Raw genomic sequence first — 8,609 nt, forward strand, 5'->3', positions numbered from 1 at the left:
AGAGATTTGGTAACGAGGTTCGGCCAATTGTGCCTACGTCCTCGGGAGCGTTGAGCGGCTACCACTATATATTATTAGAGAATAAGGATTAGTGTTTTACTATTCTTCTCCTTGTTACAATAGGTTTACATAACATCAATATATATAGCCCTCTACCCCAACCCCTTTACATCAGCCCAAGCCCATAACTTGTATTGCTGTTATCTAGAGATATGAGTCATTGCACAACATCAAAATCTCTAACAAGTTCTAGTGACCAACTATCACTCTATCACTTTCTTGAAATGTCATTATGTAATCTATAAGTAACAAAATATAGGGTGTAAGAATAGATAACTGCAAAGCACATAACTAGTGTATAATTAATTGAGTAATTTGATTAACACGAGAAAGCTACCATGTGAATTTGATTAACAAAAATACAAAGGTGATTAACTATGTAATTTGAGCAACACGGGAAAGTCTATATGAATTTGTAACATTCCAACATGGAAGGATGAGATTTTGAAAAACAATTCATAGCACAAACAGTAAAGCACCAAGCAGTGAGAGAGAAAAAACAATTACTCCAAGAAGACAAATTGAATTTACTAAAAAGCAACAAGGGTATGCACCTTCCATTTGAGAAAGCAGTGACGAGGTCTTGTAATAGATGAATGAAGATAAAAGAATAGTTTGTTTAATGCTTGTGAATTGATTGTAGAAACTGGAAAATTGGGATTGAAAAAGTTAAGGATTACGTTCTTAGGTGGTATTACTGCACTTTTGAGTATAATAAAATAGTTTGATGGCTTAAGATGGAGAGTGAGAGGGGAAAGAAAATAATAAATTCTTATTTTTTAATTTTTAGAATAACAAGTTATCAAAATATCATTGTCACCACTATTTATTTTAACATAATATTAAGGGTATTTTTGTCCAGCTTTTATGAGATGCAATGCTAACATGTATCTAACTAAAAAAGAAGGTTACTCATGTTAGCAAGCCCATATATATATATATATATATATAACATATATTAGATGAATGTTACTAAGAGGGACTCCATTATAAATTTTATTCAATTTCATACTCAATTATAAAAAAAATATTTTATATATCTACTTGAAATGATATTATAGATTAATTTAACCTTAAAGGAACAATAATGATTTACCTAATGCATATACGATACTATTATTATTAAGAGGTGCTTGTTGAAAGAAGATTTATACCGCTTAAGGTTTTGCAAGTTTTAGAGTGATGAGCTATTGATTGATGATGTCATTTATTTACTTTTTTTCGGGTTGAATTAATCGTACCATAAAGGTTGGTCTTTTTTTATTAATTTAATCATATCATTTATTGCGGAAAGTTGGTATAAAGAATAAAAAGAATAAATGAATAAATAAATTGTTAGAATATTAGTTATATAAAAGTAAATGATAGAAAGTAAATAACGAAAATAAAAGAGTTAGTAGTCAGTTGTGGAATTTAAATGACTGAATGTAAATAAATAAAAGAAAGAGTTAGTAGGAGAAATTAAATGACGGAAATGTAAAAGTTAGCGGTTAGATTAATTATTCATCACTCCTTATTAAAAAGTAACAATTTATTGATTGAATTGCACCTTTTGTATGTTGTTCTTATTCACAAAGTTACAACCCATGAATTGGTTTGAACTTATGTTTTTAGGAATTCTTTTCCAAGAAATAAAATTTATAAGTTTAACACTTTACTATTTTTACACTTGAATCTCTTTCAAGATTCATTTATAGTATAGCATAGGGTTATGTCGAACCACATGGAATTGTCTAACAAAAATGTAATCATATTTTTTATCTTTTATCAAAAGTGGAAAGTAGTAAATAAAGTTGTTTTGATGTTTGTTATGAAGTAAGAAACATGAAAAAGTAAAGTATCTAAATATTTACAAATTCAATAGGTGAATATGTTTAGAATGACGGAATAATTTCTTGAACAATATCAACATGAAAATTTATGCAAGTTATGTGTTATACATTGGTTAGACCATACACCATGTCTTAACTTTTCACCTAGTGTCCTGACCTGGAAAAGATGATTTTCAAACCTTGTATAATACACTAAACAATAATTAATTGCCACCCATCGAAGCGGGTTGTCACATCATCTTCAGGCTCTATTAACATTGTTTAGCCTTGAATACAAGTTACTTAAAATAGATGCTTTGATATGGAGAGTGAACTAAGCTGTAGGTTATAATTTTTAGTTTACTTGTCAACACTTTAAGAAGAAGCATTTTTTGGATCTTTAAATCAAGTTTTAGGTTAGAACTTCTTAAATAATCAAAATAACCAAAGTTATAACTTGTATAAATGAAGAAGATAAAGAGTAAAAGAAAATTACACCATAGTCCAACTTTTGAAGCATAAGTCATCCATCCAAAGATTAGATGTTTTTGGTTCCAAATGAGGTTACAACATCATGTTTTTGCACCTCATTTTCCAACTTCATTGCCTTTGAATTTCTATGAAATAAAAGCCTAAGAACAACCTAAAAGAAAAGAGAACCGAAATTGGAGAGAAAGAAGAAGTTACAAATTATTTACAATATGTTAAAGGGTTGAGAAGTGAGGCATATTTTTAGGCCACTATTGGTCGCCCAGCCTCCCTTTTGGACCGCCCAACACCACATGTTTTGACCCATTGGGAAGCTAAGTTGGTTAGCCTATCGTGGATTAGGTTACATGCATGGTGACATCTCCTACTTGTTTGTCATGGCCTATGTCATGCATGAGGTCATGTGCTTGGTCTTGAAGTAAAGATATGGCAAGTTGCTTGATAACTTGGCCTAGCTTTCTTCATGTGAAGGTTTTGTATGACTGGAGCGGAGCTAAGCTCCTCTATTGCCACACCTAGTTGTTGGCCATGTTTCTTCATGGTGAAGGAACCTACCTTTCTTCAAGTAGAAGCAATTTTTTCTCATGGATCTTGAATTAATTTTGGTTGGTTGCTTGACACTTTTAGCATGATTTCTTCAAGGCAAGGTATGCTTTTAAGTTATTCATTTTGCTTGGCACACGTAGCTTCGATTTCTTCATGGTAAGGTAAGGTACATTTCTTCAAGTCGAAGCAATCTTTTTAGTTACAAGCTAAGCACATAGCATCATGCTTAGCTTGTTTGTTTTGAGCAATTATTTTTGTGCTTTTGGCTTGTATTCATGGCTATCTTTGAATTAATTCTTTTTGGTACATTTTCCTAAAAAATTCAAAGGAAACTTGGACAAGAGGTGATCAAAAATTATTTTATCCAAACATACAAAATTTATCAAAAAAGTGTTGAATTAAGTTGGTTTTCAATTGTTTGCATAGGATAAGTGCCCTAAAATATATATGAAAACTAGGTATTTTTGGAACTTATCAATTCCCCCCAACTTAATACTTTGTTTGTCCCCAAACAAAGGTAAAATATCAACTAACTTGGCTTTAGAAAAATTCATCTTGTACAATATCAAAACTATGCATGATTCTTTAAAGCTCCATAAGATGTGTTTATGATCATGTGACTTTGACTCATAATGCTTCAAAATAAAAATGAACACATCTTTTCAAAAATTCATTTAGCACTTCAGTTATAAAAAATTTATCAATCAAAGCGATGCATTTTCACACACAATTCAAGAATGGAACCAAATGGATAAGTGTTTCACTCAAAAATAATTTTATTGGTTTGCAAAAATTTAATTTTGTTTTTCATCTCAACACTTAATTGCACAAGTTATCAAGGGTCATTAAGTTATTCCATACATTATAATAAGGCTTGGCTATCGAAGAAAATGGGTTTTCAAGATGTATAAAGATACTTTCAAAGTTAAAAGAGGCGAAATAATTTTTCTTTTAAATTCATGTCTCTTTTAACCTTTTTCACCTTTCTTCTTTCTCGTCATTTCCTCATTTTTTTTTCTTGACCTTCTTGTGTAACTTTTCTTGATTTTTCTCAATCTCTTTTTACTCCTTTTTGAGTTTTTCACTTTTTTATTTTTAAAGAGAATGAGAACTTTTTTCCTTTTGAACATTTTGTTACACGGTCAACCACTCCCCTCATCTTAATTTTTTCAATCAACCTTCTTTTTGAAAAATGCTCTCTTTTTACTTAAGAAAATGAGATTTCATTATTTTTTTCACATTATTAGGCTCAAAGGGTGTGTTTGAAAAAATAATATTCCTTTTTAAGGATCAAAGGGGTTAACAAAGGATGTTCCTATTTTTGGTTGGTCATTTTTTGTCAAGTTGCCCATTCTAATTAAAAGAACTTGCCTTGATAATTTCCTATTAATTTTGTGCAATCAAGTAAAGAAAGACTCCAAAAAATCAATTATGCAAAGCCAACAAGTTTCTCACAATAAGCTCACATAATTATGTGTTTGACTTACACGCTCTCAGATGGTTGGTTTATGTACAAATCTTTGATTTTCAAACAATTCACAAGTTCATGATAAATAATTTTCCAAAAAGTTTACATTTTATCAAAGTTATGACATTATGAATTATTTATAAAAAAATTTCAGATTTTCATCTCATATTGTTCATCAAAGCTTGTTGATTCACAAAGTTAGTGATCTTGTTTAAAAAATTGTTTAATCAAAATTTCGGTTATTTACTAAGTTTAGTTTTAAAAATTTTACTTTTTAAATAAAAAAGAAAATATGTAAACAATTAAAATAAACTTATAAGCAAGTAAAAACACAACTCAAAATTTAAACACACATTAAAAAAAATTAAGCAAGTAAACACACTAAAAAATTTTAAAAATTAAAATAAATTTCTTTCAAAATGTTATACACACTCCCCCAACTTAAGTGTTTGACTTGTCCTCAAATCATTTTAAAAATTATTTTAAGGAAGTTTGTGTAACATTTTTAAAGAATGAAAAATAAAATTAAAAACGAACCCAACATTTTTAGGAGAACTCGGAATTGCATTTTCCTTTGATTTTATTATCCTCTCCAAGATAGTAGTGTCTTTATAGTCAACTCTTCATTTTTTGTCTGTATGTTTTTTGACTTGTTTTCCTATAAATCATTAGAACTTGCAATTTCTTTGTCCTTGAGATTAGTCTCACAACTTACATAAATTTATAATTCTCTAAGACATTATATTCATGAATAAAATTTTGATTGACATAAATTTCAATCAAATAGCATGCATTTTTTCATAAAAATGATGATTATAAAAAAGTTTAAACATTTTTCAAGTTCAATTGATAAATGGAAATTCAAACAGAATTTATGGATATTCCACACATTATATCAAACCAAACATCAACATATCAATTCATTCAGAATTTCATGAATTCGTTTGGTTAAATAGTAAACCAAATAGCTACTTTGTAAACTAAATAACAAAAATTTAGGAGTTCTCAAGTGTGAATAAAATTAATTTTTTTTAGCACATATTTAACAAGCATGCTCTTAGTTTTAAAAATTTATTTCACAACATTAAAAATCATCAACTATGACATGTTTATGGAGATGTAGGTTCAAGTATCACAAAATAAAATATGTACATAAAAAATGCATGGTGAATACTTAACCTTTAAGGATTAAAGTAGCTTCCCTCTTAGGATTTTTGAAGATTCGGTTTCTTATTTTTCTTTGAAAAGTTCACACACTAATCCTTGTTGATTTTAATCCTCTTTATGTTGTTCCTTTGAAAAAGTTGATGAGGGGTACCTTCACATCACCTAAAAATTTTATAACAACAATAAAATTTTCTTAACTAATGGGTTTTCACTCCACTAGTTCAATTTTCGCTTTCTTTTTGGATTATTAATTTTTTAAGATGTACAAAGTAGAAAAAAAAATAAAGATGTACAAAACAGAAAAATAATTTATACAAAAGTGAAATAAAATTGTATTTACAATTACTATTGATAAAAATATAGGTATGAATTTCTATTTTCTAGCAATTCCCTGACAACAGCGCCAATTTGTTGAAAGGAGATTAATACCACTTAAGGTTTTGCAAATTTTAGAGTGATCAATTATTGATTGGTGATTTTATTTATTTACTCCCTTTTGGGTTGAATTAACCGTATCATAAAAGTTGGTCTCTTTCTATTAAGTTAATTATACCAACACCACATCTTCTAACCCCTTAGATGGCTAGGTTGGCCAACCTATTGTGGGATAGATTACATGCATGGTGACACCTCCTACTTGCTTATCATAGTCTGTGTCAAGCATGAGGTCAAGTACTTGGTCTTCAAGTAAAGAAATGGCAAGTTATTTTTTGACTTGGTCTAGCATTCTTCATGTGAAGGTTTTGTATGGCTGGTTGGGAGCTAAGTTCCTCTATTGCCATGCCTAGCTGTTGGCCATGTTTCTTCATGGTAAAGGGACCTACCTTTCTACAAGCTGAAGCAACCTTTTTCTCATGGTTCTTGAATTAACTTTAGTTGGTTACTTGGCACTTTTAGCATGATTTCTTCAACGCAAGGTATGCTTTTAAGTTGTTCATTTTGCTTGGCACACCTAGCTTGGATTTCTTCATGGTAAGGTAAGGTGCCTTTCTTCAAGCCGAAGCAATCTTTTTTGTTACAAGTTAAGCACATAGCATGTCATGCTTAGCTTGTTTATTTTGAGAAATTTATTTTGTGTTTTTGGCTTGTGTTTTGGCTTGTATTCGTGGCTATCTTTGAATTAATTCTTTTTGGTACATTTTCCTACAAAATTTAAAGGAAACTTGGACAAGAGGTGATCAAAAACTATTTTATTCAAACATATAAAATTTATCTAAAAAATGTTGAATTAAGTTGGTTTTCAATTGTTTACATAGGATAAGTGTCCTAAAAGTATATGAAAATTAGGTATTTTTTGGAACTTATCAGCATAATGATTCAATAGTCTGAGTCGTTCATCCTTAATCATGCCCCAAAGTGGTTTTAAGCATAAAATTGATAACTCGACTAAATTTTGGTTGGATTAATGAGACAATCAATGTTTCTTAAAATAATCAAAATTATGTTCTTTTGAGAGAACAAATTCTAGTTCTTTCTATTTTTTCTTAAAAGTGGTTTTATAAAAGTGAATGAGAAAAAGGTATCTATATTTTCCTCCCACATTCTCACTCATAAATTAGTTCTTACTCGTTCTTTCAATTAAACAACAAAACTTCAGTTTTGTAATTAAGTTTTAAAATTATTGTATTTTTTGTTGTGATTTAAGTGTAAAGTGTACGTTATTTGATGTTATTTTTAACTTATTTATGATACTTTATTGTAGTAAAATCTTCATTGTTAGTTATTTAATTAGTTAGTTGTGTGATCAAAATGTTTTATATTTGGAGTATAAAGTTAATAAATAATGTTACTTAGCATCATATATTTTTAATGAAAAAAAGTATATCGGTTGACTAGGTAACTCAGTGATTCATGATTCGATGATTTATCCATTTATGCATTACCCAACATCCTTGTGCTAAAGGTCATAATGTTAGAGGAATCATTGTCACAAAGCATAGGAGTCATAAACATTTATACCATAAAATCAATTTTCGACCGAGTAAAAAGGCTTTGTATGGTAAAATTATAACCATAGAAAATAACCCTAAATGAAATGCATATATTTGTCTCATATATCCTACGATTATACACTCAGATCTTTCACACGGATAAAAAAGAAGAGTAACAATGGGAAAGACTAAGATGATGATTAGTAACCTATTTTACGTTTAAAACTACACTTCACCTTCTTCTACCTCCTTAATCCAAAGTCACATCACACGAAATACTCTTCAATACTGATAGGAGTATGTAATACGGTACTTGTAAAATACATGGTAAATGAGGGAATATACTTAAGAGTAAATTACACTGCACTCCATAAGTTTTAGCGAAATTACACAAACAACTCTTCACTTTTCTACACTTACACAAATTCCCCTAATTTTTATACTTTCATTATACTAATCACCCCTGCATGAAAAATAAGTGTAATTTTTTTAAACAAAAAATGTGATAAATGCAATTAAGTTAAACAAAACATGGTATATTGTGGAGACAAATCCAAATAATATGAGTCGATACCTCTTTATTATTTTTGGTTCGTTACGATATAATATAAGAGCAATTTAAACAATATCTCTTTAGAATTTTTGATGCATTTTATAACAAAAAATAATAAAGATACATTAATTTGTATATTATTTGGATTTTTCCTCACAATATACCATGTTTTGTTTAACTTAATTGCATTTATTACATTTTTTGTTTAAAATATTACACTTATTTATCATGCGGGATGGTCAGTGTAATGAAAGTATAAAAAATATGGGAGGTTTGTGTAGGTGTAGAAAAGTGAGGGGTGGTATGTGTAATTTCACTAAAATTCAGGGAGTACAGTGTAATTAACTCTATACTTAACTATTAATATAATACTTACATTCCTATTTATTTGTCCATTTTTTGTTCCAATATATAATCAAAATAATGATTATATTTTTTAATATGCACATTTTTCTCATATGGTAAATAAAAAGGCAAGAAAATAATATTTATTAGAATTAATTATTACTTTCTATGTAAAATCAATTATTATTTACTTCAGTCAATGAATATTCATTAAAATATTTTAATGAGTGTTTTCCCTT

Source organism: Lupinus angustifolius, chromosome LG02, assembly GCF_001865875.1.
Source record: "Lupinus angustifolius cultivar Tanjil chromosome LG02, LupAngTanjil_v1.0, whole genome shotgun sequence".
NCBI classification, from domain to species: domain Eukaryota; kingdom Viridiplantae; phylum Streptophyta; class Magnoliopsida; order Fabales; family Fabaceae; genus Lupinus; species Lupinus angustifolius.